This window comes from Balaenoptera physalus, assembly GCF_965194825.1.
Source record: "Balaenoptera physalus genome assembly, chromosome: 16".
Lineage (NCBI taxonomy): Eukaryota > Metazoa > Chordata > Mammalia > Artiodactyla > Balaenopteridae > Balaenoptera > Balaenoptera physalus.
The window spans coordinates 40,243,583-40,267,843 of record NC_138898.1 but is presented as its reverse complement, the minus strand read 5'-3'; the positions used below and the strand labels follow the sequence as shown (position 1 = coordinate 40,267,843).

Below are 24,261 nucleotides of genomic sequence, written 5' to 3'. Positions count from 1 at the left end.
ATACTTGAACAGAGGACTTGGGTGCAGTCAGTAGTTTCTCCTATTCTGCCAAGAAGGTCTCTTAGGCTGTAATATTCTCATTCTGTTGATTCTAAGATATTATCCTTGCCTTTGTGTATTGATGCCTAAAATGATCATTTCTATATCTGTGTTCCTGGTGGAGTGAAGTATTATGACGGATCATGAAAACCCCCCCATTCTTGCCTTCCATCCATGGAGTGAATTCTTATGTTCTCTATTGGCAAACATACATCTGTGAGATTTGTCATTCCTGACACACAATAAAAATGCTTCCAGATCACGTGCAAATCTCAGCACATGCTCACTTGTGTTTTTTTCTGACATGGGAAAGTCTCTTAGAAAACCTCTTCTCTTCTTCCTGTGCCATTTTCTTGTATAGTTTATTGACTTTTCAGTTACTGCAAGGACTTCTTATGTCTACTTCCTGCGGTTCAGAAACCTGACAGCCGGCATCATAGGCAGCTATTTATATATGTTTGCTGTCATCCACTTCAACTTTTCTGTCAAATGTATCATCTAGTGTGTAGCCCACTCTGGGGCATGGTCTCTGCACCACTCAGCAGGAGACGAACAGTCTCAGAGATTTCTTCCTAGGGTGTACCTCGAATGCCCTATGAGAGGTGAAACTACCTAGAATGCCCAAAATGCATATTTCTATTGGGTAGTTGGTTTTACCCTCCAAAGGCTCTCGACGTTTGTTTCCCTAAGGTTTGTAAAATCCATATTCCAAGAAGAATACTTGTGAATTCCTTCTTGAAATTTCTTCTCAATCGGGAAGGGAGTTTTACATTTTTTTTGATTATGTACCAGTTGTTTAACATGTTATCTCATTTTATCCCTATACAACCTTGTAAGTTATTATTATCGCCACTTTGCAGGTGAAGAAACAGAAACTCAGAGGGGTTAAGGAACTTACCCTGGATTCTGGATCATAGGAGGCAGAGCTGGTGTTCAAATCTAGGCCAAAGTCCATAGTCCATGTTTTTACTTCATTGTAGAGCATTGCTTTGCAAATTTAAGTGAGCATAAAAAATCACTTGGAGAGCTTGTTAGAATATATATTCTTGCATCCCAATCTGAGAATTTCTGATTCAGTATGGCTAGAGTGAACCCTGAGGATTTGCTCCCTAGTATGTTGATGCTATTGGTCTGTGGACCACACTTTGAGAAGCACTTAGCTAAGCCATGTTGTTTTAGCAATACTTTCAACAATCTGACAGCTGACCTCCTAGTCTCCTCAGAACTGGATCCTTAAACTTCCATAATGTGAGTTACATTTGATTATAAACTCAGTAGGGTAAATACCTATTATATAATTGTTGTCCAGTCACTTGACATAATGTTGTTAACAGTATTTTAGAGCTTTAAAGGACCTTGGAGATTGTCTTATTCAACCTCTTCATGTTACAGAAGAGCAAGCATAGATTGCTTAAATTTATTGGAGAAATAAAATTTCTGGTTCACTGAAGTTGTCAGGAACACAGTTGATGGTTATTCAGCTCATCCATTTCTGGCCAACTGAATTATCTCAAAACCAAAGCAGTTTGGGCCAGTTTGTGATTAGAGCCCACCTTCCTATAGTTTCAGCAAGGGGACGTCTGTGAATCCAGCCTTTTCATTCATATACCAAGCAGAGAAGGTATGTGGCCTGGGATGGCAGTTCTTTCAGAAACTGGTCATGGAATCTCTTTGATTGGTGTATGTGGGAAGAGGTAAGTGCATCCATACAAGCTATGGGGAGTTTTATTGTGTTTTTCCTGAACCTGGTCCAGAGATCCTGACTCAGCCAGAATTTCCCATCACTGGTTGTTTTAAAGTAACCCTGCCCTAGTGTTTCACTTGCCCCTAGTTCCTCTGTACTTTCTCTTATCTAGAACTTCTAAATTATATACAAGCAGGTCAAGAAAGCCTTATTCATATTCCTTCATTTCTAAATACAGAATAAGAAACTTTTTTTCATGGATGAGCTCATTTTAATGGGGTTTGCTCTTGTTAGTTATGCATCCTAGTGTCAAAAGTTTTCTTCTAGGTGTTTGGGGAGTGGAGGCTATAGTAGGGCTGATCTGACATTAAACTGGGAGTAGAAGGAGATTGAGTCTAGTTAAAGGGTTAATGAGGATCATTAACAAATGTCAAAACTGGGGAGATGCCTCACTGGGGAGTATGGATGAGATTTTGTTTTTTGATTGCAGTGATCCTCATGGATGAGAAGGAGGTTGTACAGAGAAATGAAACATAATTTTACAGTGGAATGGAAGCTTTTCATCCACAGTCAAATTATGATTGTGAGATGACCACTAAGAAATTTTAACAGTGGAAGCCTTCAAACAGAACTAAGGGACAAGGGCTTTGGGGTGAGAAGGACATATTTTTATTGTATAACTTTTGGAAACTATTTGTATTTTTTATTATATAAACGCATTACTTTTCCCAATGAGAGAAAACCAAATGTTTATTTTCACAGTGGTGTAACCATAGTGGCAATAGAGTGTGACAAGGGACTGAATAGTTAGCCCCAAAGAGAGATTGTTGGTGACAAATAGAAAGTAAAGTGCCCAGTAGTGATATTCATAGCCCTAAAATCCTTCATAGCATCTTAAATTTTGCCTTATGGGAGCACATTGCTTCCAGGGATATCAGCTACTATGACTGAAATCCAAACATGCATGAGGCTCCAGTTTTAGAAAATATAACACATTCTCATACAAAAAGGTGGTTGAGATAATATCCAGAAATACATGATACTTCCACAGGTCAGAGAAAAGGGGGCTCAAATCTAAGAGGCAGCCTCATAATGATTGTGGAAGCAACATGAAGGAGGCAGAGTTTAACAATTTCCCGAAGACTCCGTGGGGGTGTCAGAATATGTGGGTGGAGGGAAGCAAGCCCTTGAGGGCGTCGACCCCCACTCAGGATGTGCAAGAATAAGATGACGGCGTGGATTCCCCTTTGGCTACATTGGCAAACACCAATTGATAGATTTCTTGGGGCTAAATTTAGATTTTGTAGGAGGGACTTGAATGTTAGTGAGGAAATTTGCAAGGAACTATGCATATAGTTTCGGTCAGGGGAATGCCATGACCAGGGCAATATTTTTACATTGATTATATTTTCTCCTCTTCGCAGAAGAGCTTGGAGGAAAAGCAAGTGGCAACTGGGAGGGGAATTCCTGTCTCCATAGCAGTGATTAGCACATTTATTTGGGGGGACATCTGGAGAAGATGAAAGGGAAGGGGGGGGCATTCCAGGTTTCTAGATCCTGACTCAGTAGCAGCAGCAATGGTTCGACTTGCCTACTGTACTGGACTTCCATTTGACACGTCATTTGAGGAAAGCATTGTTCCCCTAAAAGAGGTTTTAAATTCATTGTCTGAGTGTGAGCCCACCAGGGTCTGACCTGGGCTGGAAATAGGGCGCTGGACAGAGAGATGGGTATGGAGGGCATGGAGGAAACATGAGCACTTGGAAGGAATTTGTGAGTGACTGAACATGCCTACAGGAGAAAGAGCTATAAAATATGACTCCAAGGATTTGTGCCATGGTCATTTGGTGACAGTTTTATCTGTATAGAATTTCTTCGACATTAGAACATCCAGCATAAATGACTTCCAGGAATTTTAGAACCTGAAATGAAGCCTGGAAGAAGCAAGTGGGTGAAAGATGTAATTTGGAAATCTTGAGTAGGGAAGATTGTGAAGACATGGGAAATGGTTTTCAGATGTGTTTTTCAGAGACTGTGAATGAGAAGCTAACAATAATTACAGTAGTTGCAATACATTGAGCACATATGCTCTGCATTATAAATGGTTTATTTTATTTGATCATCAGCACTTTAGGATGTGCATATTACTATCTTGATTTTATAGCTCAGAAACTGTGACACAGAAACATACAAAATAATGTCCAGAACTACAGAGCCATTGAGTCAGAGTCCTAGGATTCGGACCCACTAGTCTGTCTCCAGTGCATGTATTCTCTCAGAGGATGGGTGCGAGATTTTAATATGACATGATAAAGTGGCCTAAAAAGATCAAGAACTTGGGCAATGAAGCAGAAGGCAATCAAGGCATTTGGAAACTTTCATAACAGGACCATTTGCTATAGCGAGAAATTGGACACAACCTAAGTGTTTATCAGTTAAAGACTGGCAAAATGAAATATGGCTCATACATTCAATGGAGTACTATGCAGTAATAATAAAAAGATGAGGTATGTCTGTATTATTGAACTAGATAGATGTGGTTGGCATATTGATGAGTGAAATAGCAAGTGACAAAACATTTCCTTTTGTATAATACCACTTATGTAAATTATATAGACATTGTCTGTTTAAGCCTAGAAACGTATCTAGGAAGATGATCTTTAAAATATTGAAAATGGTTAACTCGTTAATAGAGTGATGATGAGAGGAATTTGGATGCTTTTTACTTTCTTTTTATTTCTTCCTGTATTGCACGAATTTTCTAAAATCACTACAAATTAGCTGAGTAATAAAAGATAAACAATAGTCTATTTTCGCTTTAAAGCAGAAATAAGAATGGTCACATGCATAAATGTTTTAAGGAACATAAAGACTGAAGGGAAAAATGAAATTTGGTTTCACTTCAAATATTATTTATTCTTCTCCAGTGAGATGGGACCAGTCAGCCACTCATTTCCTCTATTCTCCACTTCTTTTTTCTATGAAAAATAGCAATAAAATTTAAAACACAATCCTTTGCATAGGAAGACCAGAATACAAATGATCTTGGTACTTGTTAAAGGACACTTGTGATGGAATTCATGAGTCAGAGACTACAACCTCCCCCATTCAGAAAATTGTGTTCCCATTCAGATCATTCAACTTTCCACGCTGAAACTTCTGTCTGTTTTATCTGTGTGTGTGTGTGTGTGTGTGTGAATTTGTTCTGCTTTTGGTCACAGCTCATATAAAGACAGGATCGCCCATCACCTTGTTATCATCAAATATGTCTTCCTGGGGCTTCCCTGGTGGTGCAGTGGTTTGGAGTCTGCCTGCTAATGCAGGGGACACGGGTTCAAGCCCTGGTCTGGGAGGATCCCACATGCCGCGGAGCAGCTGGGCCCGTGAGCCACAACTACTGAACCTGCGCGTCTGGAGCCTGTGCTCCGCAACAAGAGAGGCCGCGATAGTGAGAGACCCGCGCACCTTGATGAAGAGTGGCCCCCACTTGCCGCAGCTAGAGAAGGTCCTCGCACAGAAACGAAGACCCAACACAGCCAAAAATAAATAAATAAAAATAAATTTTAAAAAATACCTTGGCTAGTTTAACAAACCACAGTACCAATTATCTGGCAATTCAGATCTTACACAATCAGCATTCATCAGTGGAAAGGCTCGTCTGGAGACAGAATCTGGAAGAACAAGGGGAAGCAGCAGAGAAACATATGAAAAAAAAAAAAAAAGTCTTCCTGCCTCAAAAGCGACTTTGCCAGCTCTGTTTATGAAAATAAACCCGTGTACACAGAGCTTTCACACATTTCACTTCTGAGCCAAATGCTATTTTGTGCTTGCATTCCTAATTAAGTTAGAGTTTAGATGTCTATAGAGCTCACGGATTAATACCATCAGAGAATATCTTAAAAATCTCCTTCAACTGTGGTGTAAGTCAGAGGATTTATACAAAAATCATATGATATCATTTATATGTGGAATCTAAAAAAAAGGGTACAAATCTGCTTATTTATAAAGCAGAAATAGAGTCACAGATGTAGAAAACAAACTTATGGTTACCGGGGAATAAGGGGGAGGGGGAGGGATAAACTGGGAATTTGGGATTGGTATATATACAATAATATATATAAAATAGATAACTAATAAGGACCTACTGTATAGCACAGGTAACTCTATTCAATACTCTTTAATGGCCTTTATGGGAAAAGAACCTAAAAAAGAAAGGATATACGTACATATATAACTGATTCACTTTGCTGTACACATGAAACTAACACAACCTTGTAAATCAACTATATTCCAATAAAAATTTTTAAAAATTCCAATGTCAACCAAATTGAAAAAAAAAAATAAAGTGTAAGCACCTTTTGCTACACATGCCTTCAAACCCATATACTACCACTGCAAAAAAATTTTTTATAGCAATTGCAGAACATTAGATGAAAGCCTTTAACGTCTCAAGAAAGTGTCATCATTGCAAGCTAAGACCAAACAGCATATTAACAGCACAGATAAAAATCATTTTTAGACTAATGAATCCCCCTTGATTTCACTTTTCTTATTACTGTGTTTTAATCTTGAAAGCTATTATTATCAGCTTGACTGGATTAAATTATTTCATAAGTAGCTTTCATGTAAACAGGTTCAAAGGAAGCTAACTTAGTAACCAGCTTTCCAATTTTAAGAGAAGGGGAGGTCACACCATAGCTGAGGGAGGTAATTTGTCTCAGGAGGGAAAACATTTGAGTATTTGAGCCTGATTTTTTTTAGGCCAAAAAAGTAGAAGGATTTTCAGCAGACCCCAGAGCCATCACTTGTTTTGAACTATGGGAAAGAAGTTCATCTATCAGGTCTGTTATCCTACTTGTCAACTTTCTATATATTTACTGCGTATTTCACATGGTATAACTTTACCACTGTTCATAAATAGACTGTGTTGTAGCTCCCTGGAGAGCACACTGTCTTTTTCTTTTACGTAACCTCATTCCTGGTGTCTTTTCTCTTCTATTAGGCTTGATGAGCTTTTAGGACATATGAATAGAACTTGTAGGAATGGCAGGTAGGCTGACAAGCTTGACTAAGTCATTCAATAATTTCGCTAGCATCACTGACACTGTGAAGTAAGGTCCCTGTTTATACTCACACGTTGACCTTTGCTTTCATATTTTTGGTACTCACTTTTATTTAAAGTTGGCTATTCTTGAGCATATTTGGAATACCACTGAAAAAGAGTATGGTATACCTTATGTCTAACTCTTGGTTAATAAAGGACTTTCATGGAATTTGGCATTGGGATTGAATTTACAGAACCAAATGGCCATATTGAACATAATGTCTCCATGAGGTTACCTGACTAATCTGTGATCTGTGTTGCTGGATGTGCTGTTTCAGGGAAATGGCCTCATGTTCCAGGGCTCCTTAGTTTAACACTGGACTTTCTTGGCTTTGGTAATCACAGCTCTTTCTTGGGTGTGGTGATGGTGGTCAGAGACTACTCACCTTCTCAGCCGTAGGCTGTGCCACTGTGTCCTCCATATTCTGCTCAACTGCTGGAGAGTGTTGAGCATTTCCGTGACTTTCCTGACGCCCAGAATGAGTCAAGGAGCACTTTCCCATTTCTCTCATGTTATCTACCCTTTTTGTTCCATTCTACTCTGAATGGACAAACACACACTCGCATACATACATTTACAGGCACATGTCCCTTTAATAGATGATGAATTTTTTTATCACAGTCTGGTGTTTGACATTTGCTAATTTTAGGGCCAACATTTTAAGCCACTTCAAATACTTTCTGAGCTATTGTCTAGCAGCAACATTAAGGAGAACATTATCGTTTTTGGAGAGATACTGTGAGCCAGGCCTGGAGATATATACTTCATATACACTATCTTAATTCTTTTTTTTTTTTTTGATCTGTGACTTTATTTTTTTAAATTTATTATTTATTTTTGGCTGTGCTGGGTCTTAGTTGTGGCACATGGGATCTTTGTTGTGGCATGCAGGATATTTAGTTGCAGCATGCGGACTCTTAGTTTCAGCATGCTAACTCTTAGTTGTGGCATGCGGGCTTCTTAGTTACAACATGCATGCGGGATCTAGTTCCCCAACCAGAGATGGAACCCAGGCCCCCTGAATTGGGAGCACAGAGTCTTACCCATTGGACCACCAGGGAAGTCCCGTATCTTAATTAATTCTTACATAGGCATTGAACATTAGATGCCACCAGCTCTATTTTATACAGGTAGTTCAGAAAGGACTTTGTCCCAGAGTACATAGCTAAAGGGTGATAGAACCAGGACTGTCCGCCTCCAAAGCCTTGATCATTTGCACTTGACAACAATATAACCTATCTCCGCATTGTTTTTTAAACTTTGAAAATTGAATTCTTGAAGGGATTAGAAGTTGTCAAGAAGGAATGGAGAACTGGTAACCTCTACCATACTCTCTATCATTTGATCCATCACTCCCTCAGACCTTCCTCCATCAGCCCGTACTTTCCCATCTCCAAATCTTCCTCCTTTCTTTCCTCCCTCCCCCCAAAACATCTTTCCCTTCCTCCATCAACCACCTTCCTTCCATCACTCCCTTCTTTTCTCTTTCCCTCCCTTCCATCTCCTCTCCTTCCTAGCCTCCTCCACTGCTCCCTCCTCCCTCCAGGGCTCTGTCTCCCCAATTCTTCATCTAACACACACTTAATTTACAGAGGACTTAAAATGTGCCAGGAAGTGTGCTTTATTTATTACATGGATAAACTTATTTAACTATCACAACAACTTTTGCTCTAATACGTGTTTGGAAATTGACCCTCAAAGAGATTAGGTAACAAGCCCAAAGCCATACAGTGAGTGAGTGTTAAAGCCAGAATTTGAATCTCAGCAATTTGACTCTTGATCCCTCAATCTGAACACTATGCTCTACTTTAAAAAAGGTTTCATTTTACTAGGTAGAAGTAAAATAAATGCAAATTAAAACAATCAGGTATTGTTTAAACTATGATATTTGACACTGGCAATTGTGCAATGATTCAGAAATCCTTACATTATGGGGAATTCAGCTTGCACAGTATTTCTGGAAAAAATTTTATATCAAGAACATGTTAAAACTCCATATGGCTTGGCCCAGTCTTTCTTCTAGGAATTTATTCTGACAAACCAGTAAAAAACATATCCATAAATATTTGTCTGTAGAAACACTGTTTTGAGCAGGAGAAACAAGAGAAGGCAATGTAAATGTTTAGCAATGAGATAAATCATTAAATAAAATATTGTAAGTCCAAATCTTGAAATGCAGTGTAGTCATTAAAATAATACAGTTTTTAACCTTTTGGCTGTGATATATAGCATACTTACCAAAAAGTCCACCAAAACATACAATTTAATAAATTATTGTAAAGAAAATACCTATGTATATTTCATTATGCAGATTATGAAATGGCCAACATTGTGGAAGTCTCCCACTTTCCTGATCACCGCTTCTTCTGACCTTATTATCATCACCCCCTTGCTATCTAAGGATGCAACCCTAAGCAAGGTAGCTTAATTGTTCTTGTTGTTGAGCCCTAATAAATGGGATCCAGTCTGTAGGTATTCTATTGTGTCTGGCTTTTTTCAGTCACTCTGTTTATCCGTTCTACCGATGATGCAATTTGGATTATTTCCAAGTTTCAGGCTATTAAAAACAAAACAAAGCTATTATAAATATTCATGAACTTCTGTCCCTGTGTACATAAGTACACAATTTTATATCCTTATTGCTCCCTATACCAATGGCATTACTTGGTCATAAGGCCTATATATCTTCAACTAGAACTCATGCCGACAGTCTATTTTCCAAAGTGACTGCAACAATTTATTCTCTTAACAGCAGCGTTTGAAAGTTTCTATTGCTCCCTTCTCTCACAAATCTGCATACTGTTATTGAGGATCGATTTAAATCTTTTGGCTCTTAGGTTGTCTTTCTTTTCCTTATTAGTTTATACATGCTCTTTATCTATCCTCAAGACAAGTCATTTTGGCTGTATGTGTTGAAACATCTCCCACGTGTGATTTGCCTTTCTACTCTCTTAATGGTGACTTTGGATTAACCACAGTTGTTCATGTACAACTTATCAATTTTTTTTTTCTTATCTTAAAATTTTTTCCCTTCCTCATTGTCAGGAAAATAATATCTTGTTTTCTAAAATCTCTATTTTGTTTTTGTTTTGTTTTTTCATTTAGGACTACACTCCAATTTAATATGATTTTTAAGAATAATGTGAAGTGGGGGTTCCAAATCATTTTTCCCCTGTAGTATCCATTTGTCCCATGACTGCCATTAAAAAGATACTTCCTTACTACTCTACAGTGCCACCTTTTATAAATAAAGTGTGTTTTCAGTTTTGCATCATTGGCCTATTTATCTATCCCAGTCTTAAACCAAACACTACCCTTAACTCTACTACAAACCCAACCCTAAGACAAACATTAAACCTAGTCCTAACTTTGACTCTAACCCAAATCCCAACACTAATAATCCTCACCATAAACCTAATATTAGTTCTGGTGCCAACTCTAACCCTAAAACTAATGTTAACCCTAATCTTAAATCTAACACTAATCCAAATTAAACCTAAGCCAAATAGTAACCCTACATCTAAAAGCTAACCCTTAACTTAAAAATAAGCATATAGCTATTCCTAACTTCTGGCCTAAACCTAACACTTACCTTAACCCTAAATCTAACCACAAACTTAACTCCAATATTCTGAAATTTTCTTTGTAATCCTGTATAAGGTCAATTTTTATAAATGCCCCATGTAGATTGAAAGGAATATGTACTTGGCAGTTGTTGGGTGCTGTGTTCCACACATGGCTATTAGGTCAAGTTCATTAAACAAATTGTTCAAATCTTCCCTTTTAATTTTATTAATGTTTGCCTGCTTTTTCTATTGGAGAAAGATGTGTTAAAATTTCCTATGTATGACTTTTATCCCTGCAGTGTTCATTTATCCTATTTCTGGTAAAAATTTGCTTACTCAACTTTCTATAATTTTCAGCCAGTGTGTGTGGGTGTCTGTATGTGTGTGTATGTATGTATGTTTGGAGGTAGGGAAGTGAAGCAGAGGAAGGAAGAGTTTCTCACTCTCTTGAAATCATCACCCAGCATGTGAATAAGCTTGGGCTAGCCAAATGAATGATGAGATCACATGGAACACAGCTGAGGTTATCCATCCTAAATGTCCATCAACAGACAAATGGATAAAGAAGGTGTGGTATATATATATATATATATATATATATATATATATATATATATATATACACACACACAATGGAATATTACTCAGCCACAAAAAAGAATGAGGTAATGCCATTTGCAGCAACATGGATGGACCCAGAGATTATCATACTAAGCGAAGTAAGTCAGAAAGAGAAAGACAAATACTATATGATATCACTTATATGTGGAATCTAAAATACGACACAAATGAACATATCTACGAAACAGAAACAGACTCACAGACATAGAGAACAGACTTGTGGTTGCCAAGGGGGAGGGAGTGGGGGAATGAAAAATTGGGAGTTTGGGATTAACAGATGCAAATTAGTATATATAGGTTGGATAAACAACAAGGTCCTACTGTATAGCACAAGGAACTATACTCAATATCCTGTGATAAAGTGTAATGGAAAAGAATACTTAAAAGAATATATATATATGTATAATTGAGTCACTTTGCTGTACAGCAGAACTTAACGCAACACTGTAAATCAAATATACTTCAATAAAAAATAAAAGAGCTGAGGTTATCCATGACTGCCCAGCCACAAAGCAGTCACCAAACAGTAAGAGAGCCCCACCGATATCAGCCAAATTGTTTTCCTGGCCCATAGCTGAGTGCACATGCATGAGGAAGCCCAGGTGAGGTCAGCCCAAACTGACAATCAACCCAATCATGAGCAATGATAAATGCTTATTGTTTTTAGTCACAGAATTTTGGGATGGTTTGTGATGCAGCATTGCTAACTCCTGTATCGTTCATACCCCAACATAAAATACCACATTCCTGGTATTTTAAATAGAATTCACACATTTCAGGGATGGGTGGGTTCCTTACAAATGTATTTACATTTTCAAATCTTCCTGCCTAACAGTGTCCATCAAAGGGTGGGCTTTCTCCAATTTCACCCTGAAAACTTAAAGTTATTTGGTCACCCACTTCAGAAAACAACCACCCAATCTAAGTCACTGTTACCATACTCGAACTTCTATTCAAAGTCCTAGCTTAGAAAAATTCTATCTCATGGTAGAGGGGTTGAAGGCTATTTCGTACAGATCTCAAAATTCTTGAAGAACACAATTTCACATCTCAGCTTTCACTCGTGTCATATTCTGATATTACATATGTTTTCTGGAGATAAATCTCTCCCTTTTAAACTCACGCAATACCCCCACAAATCAGGAGCCATGTGCTTTATTGTGTGGTAGTAATATTTTAAAATATGTATTCATAAAAAATACTAAGAAAAAGAAGAAAAAGAAACTCAGTTAAATATTTAATGTCACTTCTAACAGTTGTTTCCATTTCTTGGAAAAACTCCTAGTATAATAAATGAAGCAAACATTTCCATCATAAGTACATTTATTATTTCCACATGGTGTATGTGTAAGTAGTATGTGCAATTAGGTTTGCTTTCAAATTAGAAATGCTTTAAATCTCACACAGAGTCATTTCTCTTTCATCAGGGGACCCTGCCAGCCAGGATTTTCTCACGGAAACTGGGGAGACCCAAAGTAACTCTACAACTGTGCTCCATGGAGAATAAAGGTCATATCTTTGGTACTTTAATAGCTTCTTTTATTTTTTTAAAACCATAAAGGAATGTGTGTGTGTCAGATTCAGTGGGTTTCTATGTCCTTGCCCGTCCATCTTTCTAAGTTGCCTTAGTCCTTGATGGGTACTTCTCTTGTCCCTGTAGTGTTTACCCACCTAGAACCTATTTGTGCAAGGTGCCATGGGTAGATTGTCACACGATAAATGTCATTGTCTCATGTCCCTGCCTCCCAGTGAGTGAGCAGATCTAATGATCGTCACTCTGTAGCCACACTCTGGTGGTCAAGAACGCTAGCTTCAAATTACACAAGCAGTCGTTTGAACACTTGCTTTGTGACCATGGAGTTACTCGACTTAATTTTTTTTAATCTGCAAAGGAGGTAATAATGCCTGCGTGGCAAGATCATTCTGAAAATAAAAAATAATACTTTTAAACTAGTGGTAAACCTAGTTAAAAGTCATTGCTTTTATTAACAATAGTAGTGTTAGTATAGGGAAACCATTTTTTTACAGTAAAATATCAAAAAGATATAAATTACCTAGGCCACCCTTTGAAATCTGTTACTTTACTAAGTTGGTTAACTCTGCAGCCAGGGAAAGAAAGTGCACTGTAGAGGTAACAATACACCCGAGGTTCTGGAATAAATTTACCATGGTGGAAACTCTCTCTTTTAACAACTTTGCCAAACTTCTCACTAGAGATGCCCATCCTCCTCATCATTTCTTTTCAACTTCTATTTATTCTGCAGACGCATGCTTCCATTGCTCTATTTAACCTGCAGAAATTATAAATGTCACCCAAATTGCCAAGCACAATAGATGTGTTCTATTTTTGTACCTAAACTCTCCATATTTGACAGCTGACCACTACTAATTTTTCACCATTTTAACCATCTTTAAGTGTACAGTTTAGTGACATTAAGCACATTTACATTGTTGTGCAATCAGCACCACTATTTGTCTCTGGAACTTTTTTCATCTCACAAAACTGAAACTGTACCTATTAAACAATAACCCCTCTTTTGCCCCTCCATCAAGTCACTGGCAACTACCATTCTAATTTCTGTCTCTGTGAATTTGACTACTCTTGGTACCTCAAGTAAGTAGAATCATGTAGTATCTGTCCTTTTGTGATTAGCTAATTTAACTTAGCCTAATGTCTTCAAGTTTCATCCATGTTGTAGCATGTGTCAGAATCTCATTCCTCTTTAAGACTAAGTAGTATTCCACTGTATGTATATACCACATTTGATTTATCCATTTATCTGTTGAGGATGCTTGAGTTCTTTCTACCTTTTTGGCTATTATGAATAAGGCTACTATGAACATGGGTCTACTAATGTCTATTTAATTTCCTGCTTATAATTCTTTCGAGTACATACTTAGTAGTGGAACTGCAGGATCATATGATAATTCTATTTTCAATTTTTTGAGAAACTGCTATACAGTTTTCAGTAGCAGCTGCAGCATCTTACACTCCCACTGGAAGTATACAAGTATTCAAATTTATCTACATCCTTGCCAACACTTACTATGTTTTTTAATGATAGTCATTCTAATGGGTGTGAAGTACTATCTCATTGTGGTTTTTATTTTCATTTCCTTAGCGATTAGTGATGTTAAGCATATTTTCATGCAACTGTTTGCCATTAGTATGTCTTCTTTGGAGAAATGTCTATTCAACTTCTTCCCTTTTAAAATTATTTGTTTTTTGTTGTTGGTGTTGTTGAGCTGTAGGAATTTTTTATGTATTCTGAGTGTTAAACCCCTATAAGGTATATGATCTGTAAATATTTTCTCCCATTCTGTGGATTGCCCTTTTACTCTGTTGATAGTTTCTTTTGATGCACAAAACTTTAATTTTGATACAGTCTAATTTATTTATTTATTTATTTATTTATTTATTTATTTTTGCTGCCTGTGCTTTTGGTGTCATATCCAAGAAATCATTGTCAAATCCAATGTCATCAAACTTTCCCCTTATGTTTCCTTCAAAGAGTCTTACAGTTTTAGTTCTTACATTTAGATCTTTGATCCTTTTCGAGTTGTTTTCTGTATATGGTGTAAGATAAGGATCCAACTTCATTCTTTTGAATGTTTTGTTGAAAAGACTGTCCTAACTCATTGAATGGTCTTGACATTTTTGTTGAAGATCTTTTGACCATATATGTAAGGGTTTATTTCTGTCTTGCTATATCCATTTTTGAAGGTGGGATATTGAAGTCTTCTGTTATTATTTTACAGCTGTCTATTTCTCCCTTCAATTCTATCAATGTTAGCTTCATGTATTTTGGAACAATGATGTTTGCTGCATATATATTTTCAATCTTCTTAAATTTGTTAAGACTTCTTTTGTACCCTAACATATTATCTACCCTGGAGAATGCTCCATATGTATTTGAGAAGAATTTGTATTCTGCTACCGTTGAATGGAATGCTCTGTATATGTCTGTTAGGTCAATTTGTTCTAAAGTATAATTCAATTTCAATGTTTCTTTAATGATTTTCTGTCTGGATGACCTATCCATTGTTGAAACTGGGATATTAAAGTCCCCTACTGTTATTGTATTATTGTCTATTTCTTCCTTCAGATATGTTAATATTTGCTTAATATATTTAGGTGCTCTCACCCTGGGTACAGTTGTTACATACTCTTGATGAATTAATTAGCATTATATAATGACCTACTTTGTCCCTTGTTACAGTTTTTGACTTAAAGTCTATTTTGTCTGATATAACTATAACCCCCCCTGCTCCCTTTGGCTTGCATGAAATATCTTTTTCAATCCCTTCACTTTTTTTTTCTTTTTTAAATTTATTTATTTATTTATTTATTTATTTTTGGGTGCGTTGGGTCTTCGTTTCTGTGCGAGGGCTTTCTCCAGTTGCCGCAAGCGGGGGCCACTCCTCATCGCGGTGCACGGGCCTCCCACCATCGTGGCCTCTCTTGTTGCGGAGCACAGGCTCCAGAAGTGCAGGCTCAGCAATTGTGGCTCATGGGTCCAGTCGCTCCACGGCACGTGGGATCCTCCCAGACCAGGGCTTGAACCCACGTCCCCTGCACTGGCAGGTGGACTCTCAACCACTGCACCACCAGGGAAGCCCAATCCCTTCACTTTTAACCTATGTGAATTCTTAAAGCTGAGTGAATCTCTTGTAGGTAACACATAATTGGATCTTGTTGTTTTACCTATTTAGCCATTTTATGCCTCTTGTTTGGAGAATTTAATCCCTTCACATTTAAAGTAATTATGGGAGGTAAGGACTTGCTAATGCCATCTTGTTTTCTGGCTATTTTGTAGTTCTTTTGTTACTTTCTTCTTCTCTCACTGTCTTCCTTTGTGAACTGCTGATTTTCTGTAGTGGTATGCTTTGATTCACTTCTCTTTATCTTCTGTGTATATTTTGTAGGTTTTTGCTTTGTGGTTACCATGAGGCTTACATAAAACATATTTATAACAGTGTATTTTTAGCTGATAACAACTTAACTTCAATCAAATACCAAAACTCTAACCTTATACTGCCCCTCCCCACATTTTATGTTTTTGATGCCAAAATTTATACCTTTTTATATTATATATTCATTAATAAATTACTGTTACTATAATTAGGCTTTATACTTCTGTCTTTTAGCCTTTATACTACAGTTAAGTAACTAACATACCACCATGTCACAATATTAGAGTATTGTGAATTTGACTATCTACTCATCTTTACCAGTGCATTTTATATGTTCATATGGTTTTTTTTTTTTTTTTTTTTAAGGAATTACTTTATTTTTATTATTTATTTATTTATTTATTTATTTTTGGCTGTGTTGGGTCTTCGTTTCTGTGCTAGGGCTTTCTCTAGTTGCGGCAAGCGGGGGCCACTCTTCATCGCGGTGCGCGGGCCTCTCACTATCGCGGCCTCTCTTGTTGCGGAGCACAAGCTCCAGATGCGCAGGCTCAGTAGTTGTGGCTCACGGGCCCAGTTGCTCCTTGGCATGTGGGATCTTCCCAGACCAGGGCTCGAACCCGTGTCCCCTGCATTAGCAGGCAGATTCTCAACCACTGCGCCACCAGGGAAGCCCTGTTCATATGGTTTTATGTTATCAATTAGTATCCTTTTATTTCAGCTTGAATAACTCCTTTCAGCATTTCTTGTAAGGCAAGACAAGTGGTAATGAACTTTTGTTCACCTGGGAAAGTCTTTATCTCACCTTCATTTCTGAAGGACAAATTTGCTGAATAAAGTATTCTTGGTTGGCTTTTTTATTCTATGAGTACTTTAAACATGTAATCCCACTCTCTCCTGGACTGGACTGCAAGATTTCTGCTGATAAATTCAGTGATAGCCTATGGGAGTTTCATTTTATGTGAGAAACTTTTTTTCTCTTGCTGTTTTTAGATTTTCTCTTTGTCTCTGATTTTAGACAGTTTCATTATAATGTATGCTGGAGAAGATCCTTTTGGGTTGAATCTTTTGGGAGACTTATGAGCTTTATGAACTTGGATTTTCAAATCTTTCCCCAGATTTGGGAAGTTCTCAGCCATCATTTCTTGAAAGAAACTTTCTGCCCCTTTCTTCTTCTCTTCTGTTCTGAGACTCCAATAATTGTAGATTGTTTCTCTTTATGATAGCTCATAATTCACAGAGGCTTTCTTCACTCTGTTTCATTATTTTTTTTCCTGGACTAGGAAATGACAGGTCAAATAAAAATAGCTTAATATGACAAATATCCATCTATTCAATGTTTAGCTTCATTATATTGATGGATATTGCTCAAGTCTGAAATCCTGGAGTCACTCTTGACCCCTGTCTTTCCCATACTTGACATCTAATCCAGCAAGGACCCTTATTGGCTTTACATCAAAAATATAGATTCAAAACATAGTAAATTTTTTCCACTACCATTTCTACCACTCTGATCCAAGCCACAGTCATCTCTCATCTAGATTACTCAAACAGTGTCTTAGGTGATTGATTTGCTTTCATTCTTGTTTATTCTCAACACAGTGGCCAGAGCGGACTTTTTAAAACGTTAGTCAGTTGATGTCACTCTGTTCAAAACCCTCCAATGGATTCATGTTTTACTTGGAGCAAAAGTGAAAGGCCTTAACTTGCTCTGACCACTCTCCTCCTATAATTATCCCTCTGAACATGCCTCTTGCCACCCTCCCTCTTACTCTTCCTACCCCTATCACATTGGCCTCCTTTTTGTTCTTGGAAAAAAACAGACACGTCCCCTGCCTTAGGGCCTTGGTACTGACTGTTCATTCAGCTAAAAATGCTTTTCCACAGATATCTTTACAACTAACCTTCTCCCTTTCTTCATGCTTCTGCCCAAAATTTGCTGCTCAATGAGACCTACTATTTAAAATTGCAATCTGCGCCTTCCCAGACCTCCTTCCCATCACACCCTTAGTCATGGTTTTTCTTTTATTCATAGCACCCCATTCTAACATCCTATGTCAAAACTACCCAATGTGTGGTCCTCTGACTAACAATGTCAGCATCACCTGGGAACTTGTTAGAAATGCAAATTCTCAGGGTCCACTCTAGACCTGCTGAATCAGAATTACCAGGGTGGAGCACAGGGATCTATGTTTTCATAAACCATCTAGATTCTTATGTATGGTAAAGTCTGAGAAGTATTGTTTTATGTTCCTAGCTTATTTATCACATTTATTATTCACTGCCTCCCCTGATAGAATGTAGGCTCCATAAAGGCAGTGTTCCCTGGGTATTTCATTCACTACGTTTTTGTGCCTTTAGAACAGATCTGACACATAAGAGGTACTCAATAAATAGTTGTCAAATGAACAAATTCTGTAGTACTTAATTTGAGAGAAAATACTGTTAATATTTTTAAAGTCAGGTTTTGAGTATAATTTACATAGAGTAAAATTTATTCTTCTTAGGGAGCAATTCTGTGAGTTTGACAAATGCTTATATTTGTATAACCACCACCACAATTAAGACATGGAACTGTCCATCACCCCCAAATATTCCCTTGTGCCCCTTTGAAATCAAATACCACTCACCCCACACACACAGCTCCTGGGAATTACTGATTCTTTTGGTTTCTACACTTTTCCCTTTTTCGAAATGTCATATAGATAAAATCACATAGTACATAGCTTTGTGGCTCTAGCTTTTCTCACTTATCACCCGGCATCATCTCTCCATGTTGTTGTGTGTATTAATAATTTCTTCCTTTTTATTGTTGTGTAGTCTTCCATTACAGGGATATAATACGATTTGTTTAAATATTCACAAATTGAATAACATTTGAGTTGTTCCAGTTTTTAGTGATTATGAATAAAGGCATTATAAACATTTATATACAGGTGTTTGTGTGAACATAAAGTTATATTTCTCTTCAGTAAGGGCCTAGGGACCGGATTGTTTGTCATGGTAAATATATGTTTAACTTTGTAAAAAACCACCCAACTGCTTTCCACTTTGCATTCCCACCAGCAATGTGTGAGAATCTCAATTGCTGTGGATTCTTTCCAGCATCTGGCATTGTCAGTTTGATGACAATGAGGATGATAACATTAGCTATTCTAACAAGTATTTAGTAGTATCTTTTTGTGGCTTTAATTTGCATTTCTCTAGTGGCTAATGATGCTGAGCACTTTTTTGTGGTTTAAGAGACATCTATTTACTAAGATGTGTGCTGAGATCTTTTGCCCATTTTTAAAAATTAGGTGGTTTTTTTTTTTTAATTTTTAACTTTGGAGATTTTGCTGTTATTGTTTCTGGCTATAAGTATCTTATCGGGTATGTGCTATGCAAATATTTTATCCTAGTCTGTGGCCTACTTTTCCATTTCTTTAAGAGTATCTTTTTGTTGCTGTTGTTGGTTGCCCTGGGTCTTAGTTGCAGCAGGCGTGCTCCTTAGTTGTGGCACGTGTGCTCCTTTGTTGTGGCTGGTGGGCTCCTTAGCTGCGGCTCACTGGCTCCTTAGTTGCAGCACATGAGCTCCTTAGTTGAGGCTCACCAGCTCTTTAGTTGTGGCATGCAAACTCTTAGTTGTGGCATGCATGTGGGATCTAGTTCCATGACCAGGGATCGAACCCGGGCCCCCTGCATTGGGAGTGCAGAGTCTTAACCACTGTGCTAGGGAAGTCCCCTTAAGAGTGTCTTTTGAAGAGCAGAAGTTTTTACTTTGAATTAAATCCAATTTATTATTTACTCTTTTCTGGATTGTGCTTTTGTGTAACATCTAAGAAATCTTTGCCTAACTCAAAGTCAGAGAAAGTTTTTTCCTATGCTTTCTTCTAGAATTTCATAGTTTTAGGTTCTAAACTTAGATCAAGATCTATTTTAGGTTAATTTCAGAATTTGATGTTTGTTTTTGCACATAGATGGACATTCAATTATTCCATCGTAATTTCCTGAAAATACTGTCAATATTTTGAAACTCAGATGCTATGTGTGATTTCTAAACATTTAAATAGACTTCTTTAACAGTCCCATAAAACAAAATTGTTTCTTTGATTGGCATACCAATAAAATATACCATGACTCTATGTCCCAGTGTTAAATGGAGGACCTGATAAAACTTCGAGAGATGAGTAGGAGACTTTTAAGAAAAGATCAAATTCAGGGGAACAATTCATGAAGAATTACAAAATTAAAATTCTCAGAAGTTAAACCTGAGAAATTTAGAAATAAAGCATTTTATTAGTAAAGGCATTTGGTGACAAGTAAAAGAATATGACTCTTTTTAACTCAAGTAGGAAAAATATATACTGTAATGTCTTCTCAGGAAAGACAGGAACCCCGGAAAGTAGACTTATTAAGGGGAGCAAGTCTAGCCAAGGCCCACCTCCAGGAAAGGCCACTTATACCATCACTGCTTTGTACCATCACCTCTGGATAGGAGCCCTGCACTACTGCCCCACTGCCCCAGTCACTACTGCCCTATATACTTGCCCCTCTGCTTCTAAGCCCCCCAACCTCAGATGCTTCCTGCAACATCACTAGATTTGTCACATCACACACTCTCTGCCATGCTGCCATAATGGCTTTCTGAGCCTGTACCTTTCCACCACATCCTCAAGATCCACAGTCCCCACTAGGAGTCAGTCTCCACTGACCACACTTCAGTCCCTAAACACAGTCTCCAGCAGACATAGGTGATGGAAAGGAATATCCATATACCATTGGCATTCATAGACGTGGAATTCCTCCTGAACATAAAAGGTGTGTGGGTGATGCAAAACCAAAGCCAGAAATGTCCACCATGATAATTTTGGCAAATGGCTTAAATTTACAAGTAGGGAAATTGTGTTAAAAAATCCCTTTGTGATGCTACAAAAAGAGAAATCTTACCTGAAATAACGTTAAAGAGCTCAAGTGTAGCCATTGGGCCCAATTCCCATCAAGTATAAATTTGGGGAGAGCCTGGTCTGGTGCTTTAACCGAAGTATTTCCAGTTGATCAAACTGGCATCCAGACAGATCTGTTTTGCCTGGCAACCGGTGAGGTACTGGGAGGGACTAGAGACCAACTTTTCGAGATGAGCTCTATGAAAACACCCCCTGAGATGTAATACTCTTGCTGTGTCTATAAAAAATTGTTCTGGGTTTGGTTAGCTAGAAGCATGCACACATGTCGACTGGTGAGCAAAACCACCCTACTTCCTGGGTAATTATGGTCTTTGGCCAAAGTCTGAGGAAAAAATAAAATCCCCCAATAGAGCACTTTCTTGCCAATTGCATATAGCTATGAAAGGGGAATACAAAACTGTGTCTGGGGTTATAGCAGCTATTGTATGATTTAGTTTTTCCATAGGACTTTAGCTCTGGGCTATGTGTCTCATTAATTCTGATTTTTCCCCATTTTTGGATGTGACAGTTGATGCTGAAAGCTTCTCTGTTTCTGCAGACAAGATTAGGCATTGCAATGTCTTAGATATTGGCCTTGCTATGCTAAAGACTGGGTATCTTTGCCTCGAGGTGATATTTTTCTTGGGAGGGATCTTAAACTATAGAAGCATTCAGCTTCAAATATCAAGGAAGAAATGCATTTCAAGAGAGCCAGAATTCTACCTTCAGGAAAGCAGATTTTATTCACATTTTGCATATGAGGTAGCTGGGGTCCAGAAAAATTAAATATCTTGGCCAATATCCCCAGTAAGGTAAGTGACGGAAGATGGTTCTTTAAACCTGGTACAATACATGTATACAATACAACATGGCTTATATCAGTCAGAATATGCTAGGTTATACTGCAGTAACAAATAGCCTCAAATCTCAGTGGTTTACATCAATGAAGATTTTCTATTTCTTGCCCATGCTATTTTACTCAGTCAGTAGACTATAGATTTGTTCTTTTTATCTTTATTCCCAGACCCAGGCTGATTGAGACACATCTGTCTAGATCATTGTTAGTTATATTGAAGAAGGAAAAGAAATCACAGAAAGACAAATATTGCCTCTTCGTGCCTCTACTAGGAAAAAACACACATCACTTCTGCCCATTTCATGGCTAAACTGACATACATAGTCAAACTTGACATCAATGAGGTGGGAAGCATATAATCCATCCCGGAGATGAGCAACACATTTTGGGAAATAGTATAATCTGCCAACATGGTTTTTGAAGTGCGGTCTATAGACAACCAATCAACATCACCCAGGACCTTATGTGAAATGCATTTTGTCATACCTTGACCCAAACTTGCCTATCAGAATCTGCATTTTAACAAGATCCTCAAGTGATTCATATGCATTAGAGAAGCACTGGTCTAAACCAATGCTCAGATGCTACTGTTACACATCCGAAAACATTTGTACTTCTTGTTTTGCTAATTTCTTACCCTACTTCCTTCTCTAATATTTTTCATGAATTGATAGGAAGACTGGGACGCAGAAGAGGATCCCCAGCTTCATCTATAAACTTACTTTAAGTACTTTATTTAAAGTTTAGGACAGACTATGCATGCTCCTTTTCTTAGGATAACCAAAAGATAAAAGATCCAAGGCATCTGGGTGGCTACACCGATCTATCACCTGAGTGGTAAACCCCAAGCTCTACAAGCTCTGTGGAGTATCCCCAGCGTGGGTTTTGCTAGAGGAATTTTTCTAGGTCTCTGTTTATTTCAGCAAAAATGTACCAACTTCAAAGTGACTGCTGCTCTAACACCAATGACCTGCAAAGAAAAAATAAGAGGACATTCACAGATCTCCAAGCTTTGTGTTCTATTCTTTTGCTACACCTAAATCACTGGTAAAAGCAAAGGCCAGATTTACAGTTTTGGGGAATTCTCTGAAAACATACGTATGGCTACTGGCAAGGACTGTTGAATGAACAACAGTTCTTGTTGGGCAAAAGGTCCTGGAGAGCGGCAGGAATTATTGTAAACACTCGGTTCTAAAATTTAGTCTCTCACTAAGGAGCCCGCAGAAGACCAGTAGTAAACTGGTCACTTAGGAGGCCCATCACCCCTTAATTTTATTCTGTTGATGATGGAGGGGCCCCAAGAAAAGACGAAAGAGTATGGTTTTGGTATCCAGAAAAGAGGAATTCTGACCTTGACTCTACCTTTGGCTAGCCACATGACCTTGAACAAACGACTCACTTTTTTGGGCCCAGGACTGCAAAAACCTACGTGTTCCAAAAGGCTCTGTTACTGGCACATACCTACTGAATTTCAAGAATTCTTCATTTTCTCTCAGTTTTATCAATTTGGCTTCTGTTTAAGATCCCTTTCGAACAAAATATTCTACAGCTCATGAAAAACAAGTTATCCGTGGTACCTTCTCATTTTAGCAGTGTAAAAATCCATGATTTCCCATCAGCATGAAGGATGTTGTGGTGATGGTTAAGATGAGGAAGTTTTCATCTGCTATACTTAATGGGAGACAATGTAAGTCAGCTTAACAATCAATGGTATTGTTTAATTCCAAAGTGTGAAGACTTACTTTTTACAGATATTTAGCTTCTATAGAAGGTGAGACCAGCATGAGAATCAAGCAATTATGTAAATAACATAAATGATATTTAAAGTGTGGGCTTTAGGCTGAGTCTTAGCTTTGATGTTCACTAAATAGTGACCCTGGCTAATCCCATTATATCTTTATTCCCAATTTCATATTGTATATGATGTAAATATAATAGTGCCTAAATTGTAAGGCATACTAACTGAACTGTATGTATTAATTATCAGCTTTCTATGTAAAAGGACCTTGATATTTTCAGTCAAAAGATCTCAGTTTTGTACTTGATTGCTCAAACTCACTGGTTGTGAGAACTTGGCCAAGTATGTTAGCTCTAGTAAGTTCTATTGTTATACACACACACACATGCACTCACACACATACACATATATATAATGTACATATATATATATATGAAGGATGATAATGACATTTTCCAACAAAAGAAGGTATATGAAAGTGCTTTGAAAAACACAAAATTCTATAAAGACGAAAGTATTTATATAATTATCAATATCTAGTTTGCATTAGTCACCCATGGATAACTTGTATAGAAGAATAAGGAAGAAGAAGTAGATAAAATTAGATTCTGAAACAATCTAACTAAGCCTTGAAATTATTATGGATTTCATGCCTCTGGTAGATTGTTACAGTAATAACCCCGATGAATCATGCCTGCCTGGGTCCATGCCCTTCTGTGGTCCCTTCTCATTTTGACTCTGGGATTGACTGTGTGACTTGTTTTGACCAATGGGACTGCAGTGAACATGATGCCAGGGTAACTTTGCATTTGAGGC

General features: G+C 37.7%; 1 long non-coding RNA gene across 2 annotated transcripts in view; it reads left to right on the top strand.

Moving 5' to 3' along the window:
• Positions 1-24,261, top strand: part of LOC309644506 — a 169,881-nt gene that overhangs the window by 85,012 nt on the left and 60,608 nt on the right. For both annotated transcript variants that reach the window (XR_014254461.1, XR_014254462.1), the window contains exon 2: positions 12,443-12,524. This is a non-coding gene — a long non-coding RNA (uncharacterized lncRNA). The remainder of the gene's footprint in view (positions 1-12,442; positions 12,525-24,261) is intronic.